This window comes from Pan troglodytes, chromosome 2 (genome assembly GCF_028858775.2).
Source record: "Pan troglodytes isolate AG18354 chromosome 2, NHGRI_mPanTro3-v2.0_pri, whole genome shotgun sequence".
Classification (NCBI taxonomy): domain Eukaryota; kingdom Metazoa; phylum Chordata; class Mammalia; order Primates; family Hominidae; genus Pan; species Pan troglodytes.
In genome coordinates, this window is record NC_086015.1 from 37,981,806 (window position 1) to 37,999,287 (window position 17,482).

Consider the following 17,482-nt stretch of genomic DNA (forward strand, 5'->3'; position numbering starts at 1 on the left):
GTGAAAGAAGAGTTCTGTTTACTTGTGTTCTGGGGTCATAGAAAATGGATAAAATTATTTTCTCTGGAAAACAGGAGGGTTCAGGATAGTTCAAATATCTCAATTTCCCCAAAGAACTTCATGTATCACTTCATCTAGAGTTCCCTGGTTCCAGGGAGGAACATATGAGTTAACTGAGGTCTTGTCATTGGTCCGGGCACTAGAATACAAGAGAATACCCTACAGATGAGCAGCTAAAAGGGGAGCAGGGGAAAAAGAGAGAGACTTTCTTCCCAGCAATTCTAGGCTCTATTCTGGGTAAATAAAGGTTTTGTGTCCTTTTTCTTGCTGGGTCCTCTCAGGAGCACAGTGAGACACACTCTGATTTCCACACTGCAGATGGCCCACAGCATAACTTTTCCAAGGCTGTATAGTTATGCCTTGAATCCAGAATTCATGTCTGTGAAAGAAGACAGGCTATATCAGGGGTCAGCCATGCCTTTTGGTTCCAGTGATGTTCGAAGGTGCACTAGGAAGATGAGAGATCTTATAAGAAAGTGGAGAAACAGAAGGAAACACAAGGCAATAAGTTAATATTAAAGGTGGAAATAGAGGGAAAACAAAAACAGCCCTTGACATCTGTGTTAGGCTGTTCTCTCACTGCTATAAAGAAATATCTGGGACTGGGTAATTTATACAGAAAAGTGTAAGATCTGCAGGCCATACAAGCATGGCGCCAGCATCTGCTGGGCTTCTGGAAGGCGTCAGGAAGCTTTTATTCATGGCGGAAGGTGAAGCAGGGACAGGCACGTCACATGGTGAAAGCAGGAGCAAGGGGGAGTGGGGAGATGCTAAACACTTGTAAACAACCAGATCTTGTGACAATTCACTATCACAAGAACAGCACCAAGCCATGAAGGATCTGCTCCCAAGACCCAAACACCTCCCACTAGGCCCCACCTCCAGTATTGGGGATTACAATTCAATGTGAGATTTGGGCAGGGACAAATATCCAAACTATATCACCATCTATACCAGCGAGAAATTCTGTAAGACACTTTGGAGTTTGCAGAGTTCTTTTATGTCTACTGACTTATGATTTCAGAGGCATTGGTGGAAAGGACTCAGATTTTGTAAATAGACATACTGGTTCTAAGCTCCTTTTGAACCACAGCTGAGAAAGTTGTGTGGCCTGAGAAATAGCCCTACCCCAGATTTGGAATTGAACTTTGCTTTGGTTATCTGTTGCTGTGTAACCACTACCCTAAAACTTAGTGGGTAACAACAACCACAATTTTACCACAATTTATTTTCTCTCATGACTCTGTGGGCTGACTACACAGGTCTCTTGCTTCATGTGGTGTCAGCTAGACTCTTGAGATGGCGAGTAGGTGCAAAATGCCCTGACTCATATGGCTGAGAAATGGTGCTTCCTGCTGACTGAGAGCTCAGCTGGGTTGTTGGCTGAGGGCCTTTGTGTTCATCCATGTGGGCCTTTCCATATGGCTGTTTGGGCTTCCTCCAAGCATGGTAGCTGGGTTCCAAGGAGGAGTGTTCCAAGTGAACAAGCCTTAACGTGCAAGTATATATCAAGCCTCCATTTGCATCATGTCTGCTAATGTCTCATTGGACAAAGATAGTCACATGGCCAAGTTCAGAGACAATATGGTAGGGGACTAAACAAAGACATGAATACTGGGAGGTTGGTTCACTGAGGCCATCAAAGGAACTGTAACAATCTACTACCATCTCGAAGAAACCATTTTGCAACCTCAGCACACAAAACATTGTTTGTGGCTCAGCCTCCATCTGAAACTTCATGTCCACCATAAACTTTCTTGCCAAATTCTAATAGAATGCTCCTTCTGATACTGAGTCACAATTGGACTGCCAGTTTTATGCACTGGTCTTTGTTCACTTCGTGTGGGACACAGTACCAGATATTACAAGCAACTTAGAAGAAATATGAGCTCTTATTCTTGCCTTAAGAAAACAGTTGTCCAAGTGCTGAGATGGGAACAAGAAAGAGCACATTGGTAAGGGAGGGGCAGAAATTCAGAGAAGAAAAACATAAATGAAGGACAGAATGGGAAGAGAGGAATGTTTTCTTCCCTTTTACCATCTCTTCTTTCCTTCCTTCCCTGTTTTTGTCCTTCTTCCTTTCTATTCTCGTATTCTATACCCAACCTTTTCTGACCCTCTTCTCATCTTAGGTTTGAGATCATCCTAAGTAATAGTGAATCAGGCTCATCTATTGTATTAATTATCTATTGCTGTGTAACAAGTTATCCTAAAGTTTTGTGGCTCAGAACAACAATAAATATTTATTATCTTCTATATATTTTATGGGTCAGGAATTGAAGAGTGTCCAAGTTGGGTAGTTCTGGATCAAGGTATTCATAGCGTAACTGTCAAGATGTCATCTGGGGTGGAAGTCATGAGAAGATTTGAATGGGTCAGGAGGGCCTGCTTCCAAGGTGGCTCACTCACATGGCTGACAGGCTGGTGCTGGCTGTTGGTGAGTGGTCACATCCTCCCCATTTGAGCTTCTGCACAGGCTGCTGATTGTCCTATGACATGGCAGTTGGTTTTTCCCAGAGCAAGCAAGCCAAGAGAGGAGAGTCAGGTAGAAGCTATCCTTTTTATGACCTACTTTTAGAAGTCACAAAGCATCACTTCTGCCTTGTTCTGTTCATTAGAAGGGAAACCCCAAGTGTAGTCTGCTTTCAATCAGAGGAGAATTAGCCTTCACCTTCTCAAGGGAGTAGTATCAAAGTATTTGCAGACATTTAAAAATTACCATATTCATGTTTTCAAAAGGATCCTCTTGAAGTCACTGAGTATATTCTGTCCCACTTCAGTTATTTCTGAGGTGGGAATAGGTGGGTGATAAGGAACTCTCACCATGCAGTGGAAAAACGATTTTTCAGCAACCAAGTTCTTGTTCCCCTTTGCAAGAAAGTTTCCTTCTCACACAGGCTACAGCTAATGCTGACCCAGTGAGGCTGAATGCCAGAAAGTGAGGCTCTCAAATGCCAGAAAGCTTTCGAAAGAACAAAGAAGACTGGAATGGAGAAGGTGCACGAGTGACTGCTGTCAGTCAGGCAAATCATAAAGGCCAGTGCTCCCCTTGTCCAGTTAGAGAACCAGGCCCTTTTGAAGGTGAACCTTCTGTGACTGTCCCTTTGCTTCCCCGAAATGAAGTGTATTTAGACCATGTGCTTATTTTTTACCTCCCCTTGTGTGCTCTGATTTATTAAAGTGTGTTATACACTGAAAGATTCAGTTTAATTAATTGTAGCTCATATGCTAATATCACTCTCCTTTCCCACTACTTTCCTTGAAGGAATCTGCAAAGATTAGATTTGACCTGCTGCTGTGAAAAATACCCAAAAGGAGGATGGTGAAAACTGGAGTAAGGGATCCTCAACTTTTGGAAAGAATTATCTGGGATATTAAAGGAATAGATAGGTTATGCTTTTTTTGGTTGTTGTCATCCCTTTCTCTGTTCAGGTTTTCTACTGGGACTTTTTTGGAGTTGGTCTTGCTCAGGCTGGGTTCTGCCTGGCCAGCTCAGTTGTAAGTAGGAGAGTCTTTTTTTTTTTTTTAATTATTATACTTTAAGTTCCAGGGTACATGTACACAACGTGCAGGTTTGTTACATATGTATACATGTGCCATGTTGGTGTGCTGCACCCATTAACGCACCATTTACCTTAGGTATATCTCCTAATGCTATCCCTCCCACGTCCCCGCATCCTACGACAGGCCCTGGTGTGTGATGTTCCCCACCCTGTGTCCAAGTGTTCTCATTGTTCCATTCCCACCTATGAGTGAGAACATGCGGTGTTTGGTTTTCTGTCCTTGTGACAGTTTGCTGAGAATGATGGTTTCCAGCTTCATCCATGTCCCTACAAAGGACATGAACTCATCATTTTTTATGGCTGCATAGTATTCCATGGCATGTGTTGCTACATTTTCTTAATCCAGTCTATCATTGATGGACATTTGGGTTGGTTCCAAGTCTTTGCTATTGTGAATAGTGCCGCAATAAACATACGTGTGCATGTGTCTTTATAGCAGCATGATTTATAAGCCTTTGGTTATATACCCAGTAATGGGATTGCTGGGTCAAATGGTATTTGTAGTTCTAGATCCTTGAGGAATCGCCACACTGTCTTCCACAATGGTTGAACTAGTTTACAGTCCCACCAACAGTGTGAAAGTGTTCCTATTTCTCCACATCCTCTCCAGCACCTGTTGTTTCCTGACCTTTTAATGATCGCTGTTCTAACTGGTGTAAGATGGTATGTCATTGTAGTTTTGATTTGCATTTCTCTGATGGCCAGTGATGATGAGCATTTTTTCATGTGTCTGTTGGCTGCATAAATGTCTTCTTTTGAGAAGTGTCTGTTCATATCCTTTGCCCACTTTTTGATGGGGTTGTTTGTTTTTTTCTTGTAAATTTGTTTAAGTTATTTGTAGATTCTGGATATTAGCCCTTTGTCAGACGGGCACATTGTAAAAATTTTCTCCCATTCTGTAGGTTTCCTGTTCACTCTGATGGTAGTTTGTTTTGCTGTGTGGAAGCTCTTTAGTTTAATTAGATCCCATTTGTCAATTTTGGCTTCTGTTGCCATTGCTTTTGGTGTTTTAGTCATGAAGACCTTGCCCATGCATATGTCCTGAATGGTATTGCCTAGGTTTTCTTCTAGGGTTTTTATGGTTTTAGGTCTAACATTTAAATCTTTAATCCTTCTCGAATTAATTTTTGTATAAGGTGTAAGGAAGGGATCCAGTTTCAGCTTTCTACATATGGCTAGCCAGTTTTCTCAGCACCATTTATTAAATAGGGAATCCTTTCCCCATTGCTCGTTTTTGTCGGGTTTGTCAAAGATCAGATGGTTGTAGATGTGTGGTGTTATTTCTGAGGGCTCTGTTCTGTCCCATTGGTCTATATCTCTGTATTGGTAACAGTACCATGCTGTACTGTAGCCTTGTAGTATAGTTCGAAGTCAGGTAGCATGATGCCTCCAGCTTTCTTCTTTTGGCTTAGGATTGTCTTGGCAATGAGGGCTCTTTTTTGGTTCCATATGAACTTTAAAGTAGTTTTTCCCAATTCTGTGAAGAAAGTCATTGGTAGCTTGATGGGGATGGCATTGAATCTATAAATTACCTTGGGCAGTATGGCCATTTTCATGATATTGATTCTTCCTATCCATGAGCATGGAATGTTCTTCCACTTGTTTGTGTCCTCTTTTATTTGGTTGAGCAGTAGTTTGTAGTTCTCCTTGAAGAGGTCCTTCATATCCCTTGTAAGTTGGATTCCTAGGTATTTTATTCTCTTTGAAGCAATTGTGAATGGGAGTTCACTCATGATTTGGCTCTCTGTTTGTCTGTTATTGGTGTATAGGAATGCTTGTGATTTTTGCACATTGACTTTGTATCCTGAGACTTTGCTGAAGTTGCTTATCAGCTTAAGGAGATTTTGGGCTGAGACGATGGAGTTTTCTAAATATATAATCACGTCATTTGCAAATGGGGACAATTTGACTTCCCCTTTTCCTAATTGAATACCCTTTATTTCTTTATCTTGCCTCATTGCCCTGTCCAGAACTTCCAACACTATGTTGAATAGGAGTGGTGAGAGAGGGCATCCTTGTCTTGTGCCAGTTTTCAAAGGGAATGCTTCCAGTTTTTGCCCATTCAGTATATTGGCTGTGGGTTTGTCATAAATAGCTCTTATTATTTTGAGATATGTCCCATCAATATCTAATTTATTGAGAGTTTTTAGCATGAAGAGCTGTTGAATTTTGTCGAAGGCCTTTTCTGCATCTATTGAGTAATCATGTGGTTTTTGTCTTTGGTTCTGTTTATATGATGGGTTACACTTATTGATTTGCGTTATGTTGAACCAGCCTTGCATCCTAGGGATGAAGACAACTTGATCATGGTGGATAAGCTTTTTGATGTGCTGCTAGATTCGGTTTGCCGGTATTTTATTGAGGATTTTTGCATCAATGTTCATCAGGGATATTGGTCTAAAATTCTCTTTTTTTGTTGTGTCTCTGCCAGGCTTTGGTATCAGGATGATGCTGGCCTCATAAAATGAGTTAGAGAGGATTCCCTCTTTTTCTATTGATTGGAATAGTTTCAAAAGGAATGGTACCACCTCCTCTTTGTACCTCTGGAAGAATTTGACTGTGAATCCATCTGGTCCTGGACTTTTTTTGGTTCGTAGGCTATTAATTATTGCCTCAATTTCAGAGCCTGTTATTGGTCTATTCAGGGATTCAACTTCTTTCTGGTTTAGTCTTGGGAGGGTGTATGTGTCCAGGAATGTATCCATTTCTTCTAGATTTTCTAGTTTATTTGCGTAGAGATGTTTATAGTATTCTCTGATGGTAGTTTGTGTTTCTATGGGATCGGTGGTGATATCCCCTTTATCATTTTTTATTGCATCTATTTGATTCTTCTCTCTTTTCTTCTTTATTAGTCTTGCTAGCGGTCTATCAATTTTGTTGATCTTTTCAAAAAACCAGCTCCTGCATTCGTTGATTTTTTGAAGGGTTTTTGTGTCTCTATTTCCTTCAGTTCTGCTCTGATCTTTGTTATTTCTTGCCTTCTGCTAGTTTTTGAATGTGTTTGCTCTTGCTTCTCTAGTTCTTTTAATTGTGATGTTAGAGTGTCAATTTTAGATCTTTCCTGCTTTCTCTTGTGGGCATTTAGTGCTGTAAATTTCCCTCTACACACTGCTTTAAATGTGTCCCAGGGATTCTGGTATGTTGTGTCTTCGTTCTCATTGGTTTCAAAGAACATCTCTATTTCTGCCTTCATTTCGTTATGTACCCAGTAGTCATTCAGGAGCTGGTTGTTCAGTTTCCATGTAGTTGAGTGGTTCTGAGTGAGTTTCTTAATCCTGAGTTCTAGTTTGATTGCACTGCAGTCTGAGAGACAGTTTGTTATAACTTCTGTTCTTTTACATTTGCTGAGGAATGCTTTACTTCCAACTATGTGGTCAATTTTGGAATAAGTGCGATGTAGTGCTGAGAAGAATGTATATTCTGTTGATTTGGGGTGGAGCATTCTGTAGATGTCTATTAGGTCTGCTTGGTGCAGAGCTGAGTTCAATTCCTGGATATCCTTGTTAAGTTTCTGTCTCATTGATCTGTCTAATGTTGTCTAATGTTGGGGTGGTAAAGTCTCCCATTATTATTGTGTGGGAGTCTAAGTCTCTTTGTAGGTCTCTAAGGACTTGCTTTATGAATCTGGGTGCTTCTGTATTTGGTGCATATATATTTAGGGTAGTTAGCTCTTGTTGTTGAATTGATCCCTTTACCATTATGTAATGGCCTTCTTTGTCTCTTTTGATCTTTGTTGGTTAAAGTCTGTTTTATTACAGTAGGATTGCGACCCCTGTTTTTTTTGTTTTCCCATTTGCTTGGTGGATCGTCTTCCATCCCTTTATTTTGAGCCTATATGTGTCTCTGCATGTGAGAAGGGTCTCCTGAATACAGAACACTGATGGGTCTTGACTCTTTATTTAATTTGCCAGTCTGTGTCTTTTAATTGGAGCATTTAGCCCATTTACATTTAAGGTTAGTATTGTCATGTGTGAATTAGATCCTATCTTTATGATGTTCGTTGGTTATTTTGCTTGTTACTTGATGCAGTTTCTTCCTAGCATCGATGGTCTTTACAATTTGGCATGTTTTTGCAGTGGCTGGTACAGGTTGTTCCTTTCCATGTTTAGTGCTTCCTTCAGGAGCTCTTTTAAGGCAGGCCTGGTGGTGACAAAATCTCTGAGCATTTGCTTCTTTGTAAAGGATTTTATTTCTCCTTCACTTATGAAGCTTAGTTTGGCTGGATATGAAATTCTGGGTTGAAAATTCTTTTCTTTAAGAATGTTGAATATTGGCCCCCACTCTCTTCTGGCTTGTAGAGTTTCTACCAAGACATCAGCTGTTAGTCTGATGGACTTCCCTTTGTGGGTAACCCGACCTTTCTCTCTGGCTGCCTTTAACATTTTTTCCTTCATTTCAACTTTGGTGCATTTGACAATTATGTGTCTTGGAGTTGCTCTTCTCGAGGATTATCTTTGTGGCATTCTCTGTATTTCCTAAATCTGAATGTTGGCCTGCCTTGCTAGGTTGGGGAAGTTCTCCTGGACAATATCCTGAAGAGTGTTTTCCAACTTGGTTCCATTCTCCCTGTCACTTTCAGGTACACCAATCAGATGTAGATTTGGTCTTTTCACATAGTTGCATATTTCTTGGAGGCTTTGTTCATTTCTTTTTACTCTTTTTTCTTTAAACTTCTCTTCTCACTTCATTTCATTCATTTGATCTTCAATCACTGATACCATTTCTTCCACTTGATTGAATTGGCTACTGAAGCTTGTGCATGCATCATGCAGTTCTTGAGCCATGGTTTTCAGCTCCATCAGGTCATTTAAGTTCTTCTCTACACTGTTTATTCTAGTTAGCCATTTGTCTAATCTTTTTTCAAGGTTTTTAGCTTCTTTGTGATGGGTTCGGACATCCTCCTTTAACTCAGAGAAGTTTCTTATTACTGATCGTTTGAAGCCTTCTTCTCTGGATTCGTCAAAGTCATTATTCATCCAGCTTTGTTCTGTTGCTGACGAGCAGCTGCGTTCCTTTGGAGGAGAAGAGGCGCTCTGATTTTTAGAATTTTCAGCTTTTCTGCTCTGTTTTCTCCCCATCTTTGTGGTTTTATCTACCTTTGGTCTTTGATGATGGTGACGTCCAGATGGGGTTTTGGTTTGGATGTCCTTTCTGTTTGTTAGTTTTCCTTCTAACAGTCAGGACCCTTAGCTGCAGGTCTGTTGGAGTTTGCTGGTGGTCCACTCCAGACCCTGTTTGCCTGGGTATCTCCAGTGGAGGCTGTAAAACAGCAAATATTGCAGAATGGCAAATGTTGCTGCCTGATCCTTCCTCTGGAAGCTTCATCTCAGAGGGGCACCCAGCCATATGAGATGTCAGTCAGCCCCTACTGGGAGGTGCCTCCCAGTTAGGCTACTCAGGGGTCAGGGACCCACTTGAGGAGGCAGTCTGTCTATTCTCAGATCTCAAACTCCATGCTGGGGGAACCACTACTCTCTTCAAAGCTGTCAGACAGGGATGTTTAAATCTGCAGAAGTTTCTGCTGCCTTTTGTTCAGCTATGCCCTGCCCCCAGAGGTGGAGTCTACAGAGGCAGGCAGGCAGGCCTCCTTGAGCTGCGCTAGGCTCCACCCAGTTTGAGCTTACTGGCTGCTTTGTTTACCTACTCAAGCCTCAGCAATGGGGGACGCCCCTCCCCCATCCTTGCTGCCGCCTTGCAGTTCGATCTCAGACTGCTGTGCTAGCAGTGAGTGAGGCTCTGTGGGCGTGGGACCCTCCAAACTAGGCACAGGATATAATCTCCTGGTGTGCCGTTTGCTAAGACCATTGGAAAAGTGCAGTGTTATGGTGGGAGTGTCCCCATTTTCCAGGTATTGTCTGTCATGGCTTCCCTTGGCTAGGAAAGGGAATTCCTTGACCCCTTGCACTTCCCTCGTGAGGTGATGCCCTGCCCTGCTTTGGCTCATGCTCTGTGGGCTGTACCCACTGTCTGACAAGCTCCATTGAGATGAACCTGGTACTTCATTTGGAAATGCAGAAATCACCTGTCTTCTGTGTCACTCACGCTGGGAGCTGTAGACTGGAGCTGTTCCTATTCAGCCATCTTGGAACCTCATCAGTAGGAGAGTCTTCAGCTCAGTGTCTAGGTTTGAGTTCTTGTTATAATAGCACTAGGCATAATACTGGGCATACAGTGGATGCTCAGGAGATGACTATGGAATAAGCAAGTAGAATAGGGTTTGGAGAGGAGAATGAGGCTTGCGCTGAAAGCTGAACTGAGTTCTAGTTTTGGATCTCTTGCTAAGCGTGTCATCACTTGAGTCTCTTGGACTTGACTTTTTTTGTGTGTGTGAAATTGGAGAGACAGAGGTAGGTTGGGGATCCCAGGCATTCCATGGTTCTGGGATAGTGACATGGTTTGAAGGAATTAGAACTGTAGTCACCAGATGTGGCAGTGTTTAGAGAGATGCTTTAGCTCAAGACTAGCTCTATCCTGATAGGATGGCACAAACTGGAGATAGAAGCCCCTTGTGACCTGGCGCAGGTTGAAGACCCTCTCTGGACCACACTTGAGCCATCTGTAGAATAAAGAGGAAGTGTCTGCTTTTCTAGCTCTAGGTCCTCTGCTTCTAAATACTTTTTCCATCAGCAGCTGTACTAAGTGAGGATCCCATGATATTACTTGGACAATGCCAAACATTGGTGATAGAACACATTCAGCATGTCCTGGAGATGCTGGGGACTCTTGTTTCCTGAAGGAGACTGTCAAGAGGGTAAGATAGAGCCTCTTTTCAGTCATGAGCTCTCTGCTGTAGGATTCTCTTGCAAGTTTGAGAATGATCTAAATCTGGGCATTCAGAGGGCTGCTGATTCTGAATCTTTTAGAGGGGAGTCAATTGTTAAGATAGTGGAGTACAACTCCTGCATTCTTCTCATGAAGAACCCGGAACTCTGGAGAGGTGAACTACATAACAATTTAGCAAATTAATGAGTAGGCTCAGACCAGCACTTTGGTGACTTCTCATGGAAAGTTTCTTTCTATACTAAGCCTACTCCTGCCTTCAAGGAGTTCTATAGATTTCCATTGTCAGTATCAGGTAGGTGGATGTCTAGGGTGTAGCACAGTGCCTGCCACATATAGCAGGTGCTCAATAAATACTGGCCAAAGAAACAATGTGCACAACTGTTACAAACTCTTCCAATAGTAAAGACTAGGATTTGTCATGTGGATTCCAAGTTAGTAGTCATTCTTCCACGCCAAATTCCTCATTCCCTACCGCCTTCACTTTTGAACCTTTTTGTAAATACTCAGAGATATTCTTTCCTTTTATTTACTTTATAGACTGTATAAAAGACCATATCCCAGTCCACTTCTATTGTAATAATAAGACCTGGACACATGGATATTATGGCTCATGTGCAAAAACTGGGTCACTTTCAAACTAATTTGTAGAACTTGTCCAAGGGAAGGATGTGTAAAGTCTTGATTTAGGATTTAAAAAAAGATGTGCAAATAAAAAAACAGATGTCTCTTTATTGATTTAGGAAATTGTAATGTCAAAAGTTATTTATAAAAGTCTCACTCCTTTTGTATTCCTAAAAACTCATTTTCACTGCTATTAATTTGCTACTTTGTGTCCTCAATAAGGGTATTACAAATTTAATTGATTTTGAACTCACTGATTTTGAACTTAATGAAATTGTTTATTTCAGTAACTTCACTTTCGTTTATTTTCTTCACCATTAAACTTGGTGATATGAATCCCAAACTGATTTAGCTAACAGCCAAAGGGGTGAAAAATAAGAGATCTCAATTTTTTGGAAGTTTTCCAATTTTGTATTCTAGATGACATACTGGTTCAAGAAGTCATTTTGGCTCCTTTTCTTGAAAGATGTTTTCTTTAGTCTCCATATTTGTCTTGCTGTTTAAGAAGAAATTGATTCTCTACTTTGCTTAAAGAACATTTGATGACTTCCCATTTTCCCGAAGAGAAGCTTTAAATGTTTAACATGGCATTCTTAGCTCTTGATGATCTGGCTGCCAATGTACCTCATTGCCTATATTCCTTCTTGTTACTCCTGCCACACATTCTTTGCTCCTTGTCCCTCAAAAACACTAAAAATTTTAGTAACAACAGTGTATTAATTATCTCTTGCTGCATAACAAGTTATCCCAAGCATTAAGTATTATTTCTTGGATTCTGTGGGTCGGGAATCTGAGCACAGCTTAGCTGGGTTCTCTGCTTCAGGGTTCCTTCTCTTACAAGACTGCAGTCAAGGTGTCAGCAGAGGCTGCAGTCATCTCAAGGTTCACCTGGAGCAGGAACTGTTTCCAAGCTCACTCATGTGGCTGTTGGTAGAATTCGGTTCTTCCTGGACTGTTAAGCTGAGGGCCTCAGCTCCTTGTTGGCTGTTGGCCAGAAGTCACCTTCAATTTCTTGCCAAGTGGCCCTCTCATCAAAGCACGCATGAAGGGGAGCGGGTGGAGAGAGAGAGGGAGAGAGACAGTGAGAGCGAGTGAGACAGAGAGAGAGAGAGAGAGAGAGAATCAGCAAGTTGGAAATCTGTCTTTTGTAACCTAATCAGGGAAGTGACATCTCTTTACCTTTGCTGCTTCTAGTGGTTAGAAGCAACCAATGGAATGACCAGCACATTGTAAAGGGAAGAGGCTCTATAAAGGCGTGAATACCAAGAGTTGGAGATAATTTAGAGTCATGTCAGAAGCTGCCAACCACAAACAATATATACAGTTAACAATTATTGAGTATGTACTATGTAACAGACACACTGTTAAGACCTTTCCCGTATAGTATTTCATTCAGTCCTTACAAAAATTCTAGTCAATGGATAATGTTTTCATTTCAATTTCATCTCAAAAGGGTTAAATAATTAGCAAGTGGCAGAGGCAGGATTTGAGCCCTGGTTAGGGCAGGAGACAACGTCCTTATTTCTCCATCCTCAGAGCTCAGCACTGACTCTGTGACACAAGAACCTAGTAGGTATTGAGTAACTGCAAAATAAATGAATGAACGAATGAATGTAGACTTGGGTCCCACTGCAACTACTTTTGCCCAAACTCTGGTCCTAGCCCTTGACCCAGTCTAAATAATACATAAATTACCATGTGGTTAAATAGGGCTGAATTATATTTAATCAGTGAGGAGAACTCTGAATTTTAGGTGCAGGACTCAAGAGAGGAGATGTGGTTTTGTAATTTTTTCTCATGTAGAGTCACCTGTCACTTAATGATGGAGATAAGTTCCAAGAAATGCAACATCAGGCAAATTTGTCACTCTGCAAACATCATAAGGTGTACTTACACAAAGCTAGATGGTGTAGCCTACTACACACCTAGGCTATATGGTATAGCCAGTTGCTCCTAGGCTACAAGCCTATACAGCATATTATTGTACTAAATACTCTAGGTAATTATAAAACAATGGTAAGTATTTGTATGTCTAAGAATATCCAAACACAGGCCGGGCACAGTGGCTCACCCCTGTAATCTCAGAACTTTGGGAGGCACAGGCAGGTGGGTCACGAGGTCAGGACATCAAGACCACCCTGGCTAACATGGTGAAACCCTGTCTCTACTAAAAATACAAAAAATTAGCCGGGCATGGTGGCACACGCCTGTAGTCCCAGCTACTCGGGAGGCTGAGTCAGGAGAATCGCTTGAACCAGGGAGGCGGACGTTGCAGTGAGCCGAGATCGTGCCACTGCACTCCAACCTGGATGACAGAGTGAGACTCTGTCTCAAAAAAAAAAAAAAAAGAATACCTAAACACAGAAAAGGTACAGTAAAAATATGGTATAAAAGAAAAAACAGTACATCTGTATGGGTCACTTTGCCATGAATGGAACTTGTAGGACTGGAAGTTGCTCTGGGTGAGTCAGGGAGTGAGTGGTGGATGAAGGTGACCCTAAGGCATTACTGTACACTACTTAGACCTTATAACCACTCTACACTTAGGCTACACTAAATTTATTAAAATTTTTTTCTTCAATAATAAATTAATCTTTGCTTACTGTAACTTGTTTACTTTATAAGCTTTTTACTTTTTTAAACTTTTAAACTGTTTTGTAATAACAGTTTACAATATAAACACATTGTACAGCTATACAAAAGTTTTCTGTATATTCTTGTTCTATAAGCTTTTTCCTATTTAAAAACTTTTTTATTTTTTACGTTTTAAGCTTTTTTTGCTAAAAACTAAGACACAAACACACATTAGCTTAGGCCTCCACAGGGTCAGGTCATCAATATCACTGTCTCCCACTTCCTAATCTTGTTCCAATGGAAGGTCTTCAGTGGCAATAACATGCAAGGATCTGTCATCTCCTGTGATAACAATCCTGCTTCTGGAATAACTCCAGAATGACCTGCCTTGTTTCACAGAGGTTGTTTTACGGTTAACTTAAAAAAAAATAAGGATAAGGAGTATACTCTAAATAAAAAGCATAGTATAGTAAACACATAAACCAGTAACACAGTTATTTATTATCATTATCAAGTATTATGTACTGTACATAATTGCATGTGCTATACTTTTATACAACCGGCAACACAATTAAGTTCGTTGACACCAGCATCACCACAAACTGGTCAGCAATGTGTTGTGCTACAATGTCGCAATGCCTATGAATCACTAGGCAATAGGAATTTTTTAGCTCAATTATAAATCTTGTGGACCACCGTTGTATATGCAGTCTGTTGTTCACTGAAATGTCATTATGCAGGACATGACTGTAGTAAAAAGCAGACTTCATTACTACTGAGAACTTCAAAAGGATATCCAAGAAATTAGAATGCCAACACCCAGGATGAGAGATTATGGAGTTGTAAAGGAGACTGCTACAAACTTGAGAGGAATATTACAATAGTGTTAGGAAGGTGGAATTAGTAGCTAGCAGCTGGCATGCTTTTAAATCTGACTTCTCTTTCTTAAAGACAAATAAGATTGTCTTAGTCTGTTTATGCTGCTATAACAAAATACCACAAACTGTGTATCTTATAAACAACAGATATTGGTTTCTTACAGTTCTGGAGGCTGGGAAGTCCAAGATCAAGGCAGATTTGGTGTCTGGTGAGGACCTGCTTTCAGACTCACAGACCGTGACTTCTGACTGTGTTCTTACACGACGGAAGGGGCAAGGGATCTCTTTCAGACCTCTTTTGTAAGGACAGCAATCCCAATCATGAAGGCTTTGCTCCCATGACCTAATCACCTCCCCAAGGCCTCACATCTAAAACCATCAACTTATGAATTTTGTGGGGGACATCGGCATTCAGACCATAGTAGGCATTAAAGGCAGGAAACAAAGAACTAGCTGAACTGGAGACAAAGAAATTATTCTGTGTCTGTGGAAGAATGGATTAAGAAAGAGTGGGCAAGCAAGGAGTAGGGACAGAGAGGAGGGTTGTTTTTGCATCTGGCCCTTAACTCAACAACTTTCTTTTGTATCTCTCCAATTTCAGGATTCACTGAGGTTGTTGGGCTCCTGTGGGAATAGGTTAGGTGGACGCAATTATCATGGCTGATAAATAAATGGCATTATAGTGTCACAATGAAACTCAGCACTTGAGAATTTACAACACTGGGCAGTTTATGAAGTGCTTTCTCTTGGGGTCTTATTTGTGCCTTCGATGACCTCAAGTGATATTGTCAAGAAGACTGGACAGACCTGTCATTTGACCAGCATCCCTTCTCCCTGTGAGGAAGCCACATGGCAATCAAATCATCATAAGCTGGCCCAGTGAGAATGGACCAAAGTCCCAGTGTTTAATGACATTAGGCAAATAGTTGGGCAGCACACTGGGCCGGTGAACTCTAAGGGCTGGGGCCTCCCTTTCTTGGGATATGCACTGTCAACTGTTGCCTCTGAGTCTCTCTATTATGGGGTCAAAGTAGAGCTCTCTCCCTCTTCTGATGGACACTTTTTTTGTTGTTGTTGATGTTGTTGCTGTCCTGATTAATGCCATGGATACAAATAAAGCCAGTTCATTGCTCTTGTTGCAGATGGCACGAAAAACATTTTGTCTCAGATGCCATTTGCACAAGTGACCTCATCCATTATGTATTGGTTTTATAATTTAGCCCAGCCTTTCAGATGCCCATGGAATGTCACCTACTCATGGGCATTATTATTCACAGCTTATAAAAGGAAAACAAGGCTTAGAGAAGTTGGTATGGGAGATTTTTCAGACATTTTTTTTCAGAGGTTCATGAAAGCCATAAATAAAGCCTCTCAGAAAATGGGAGAATCTAATGCAGGTTTATGACTCCAAACTCTGAGTTCTATGCACCCTCATGCCTTCTCCACGTTGGTTCCCTGCAGAGTTAGAATGAGGAGATTCCCATTGTACTGCCTCTTTTATTGCACAATCATATCTGGATGTGCTATATTGTTGTGTGAGGTTGGATGATGAGGAACAGGGAAGCTTGAGAGAAGTCTGGATAGAGGAGAGTAAACTTGAAGAAAGTAGGAATCAAACAAAGCAGGACTATGGAGATGCGTACTTTCTCCCATCTTGGGGAAAAATGAGTGATTTAGTGAAATAGAGGACTTGAGAGATAGGTGCAAAATGGGTGATGCCATGACCAGGACCTGCAGTCTGACTTCCAGGCTGGGCTAGCCTAATCTTTGTCCATCATTTTTTCTTTCACTGGAGCACCTCTCCTGCTAATACATGGCTGTGTTACTGGGTGACAGAAGCTGTTGTCTTGCCATCAAGAACACTTGGAGGTGATGGGTAGGAGGCAGCTGCTGTCCCCAAAGGTTTGGAATGCAGCAGGAACAGCTCCCACAGTGGTGTACACCCTGATTCATTTTCAATCTAAAATAATTAATGTTTGATCAACAGATTAAAAATGTAATTAGGAATGGGTGCATGTTCATTCAGATAGAATATCCTCAGGCACACTATAGTCTCTTTTCCTCTCCACTCATGCCCACCTACACGTGGTGTTTTCAGACTCCCAAACCTTTTCCTTTTTCTTTTTTTTTTTGAGATGGAGTCTCGCTTTGTCTCCCAGGCTGAAGTGCAGTGGTGTCATCTTGGCTCACTGCAACCTCAGCCTCCTGGGTTCAAGTGATTCCCCTGCCTCAGCCTCCCAAGTAGCTAAGATTACAGGTGCATGCACCATGCCTGGCTAATTTTTGTATTTTCAGTAGAGACGGGGTTTCACCTGGTTGACCAGGCTGGTCTCGAACTTCTGAGCTCAAGTGGTCTGCCTGCCTCGGCCTCCCAAAGTGCTGGGATTATAGGGGTGAGCCACCGTGCCTGGCCTCCTTTTTCTGTTGGAGTGTTTATCTTTGTCTGCCTTGGCCCTGGTAAGATTTTTTTTCTCCCATTATCATGATAGCAAGTGAATTAGTGAGTGTTTTAGATCACATCTTACCTCCAAGAAGAAAGGGGAGATAAAAATAATCTCATATTTGCTCTAGGTTTGGTCAGCTCATTCCTGCTATGAAAGCATGTTAAAAGCAACCACTATAAAAAGAAGAAATTAACTCTGCAAAGCCAAAACCCAGAATTATAAGAGATGCTCAGCAAATCTTCACTATGGTCAGGCTCTTGGGCTGGGCAGGTACCACCCGGGAATGTAAGTGTGAAGTCAAGCATCCAAACACTGTGCCTGGGCCTAAGCAGACTCCATATGGGACTAGCTCCTTTCCTCACTCCCTGGTTCTGATGGAAAGTCATGGATGCTTGGCCTAGCTGTGATGATATGATGTGGAAATTTCAGTGTCCTGAGCAGAGGTGCTGGGAAAGGAATGGTAAAAGTTCCCTGGGGCAGTGTGGGCAATAGAGCAATTACCATGCTTCCCACTGGACTTCACAAGAGCCTCAGAATCCAGACGATCCTCTTCTGCCCT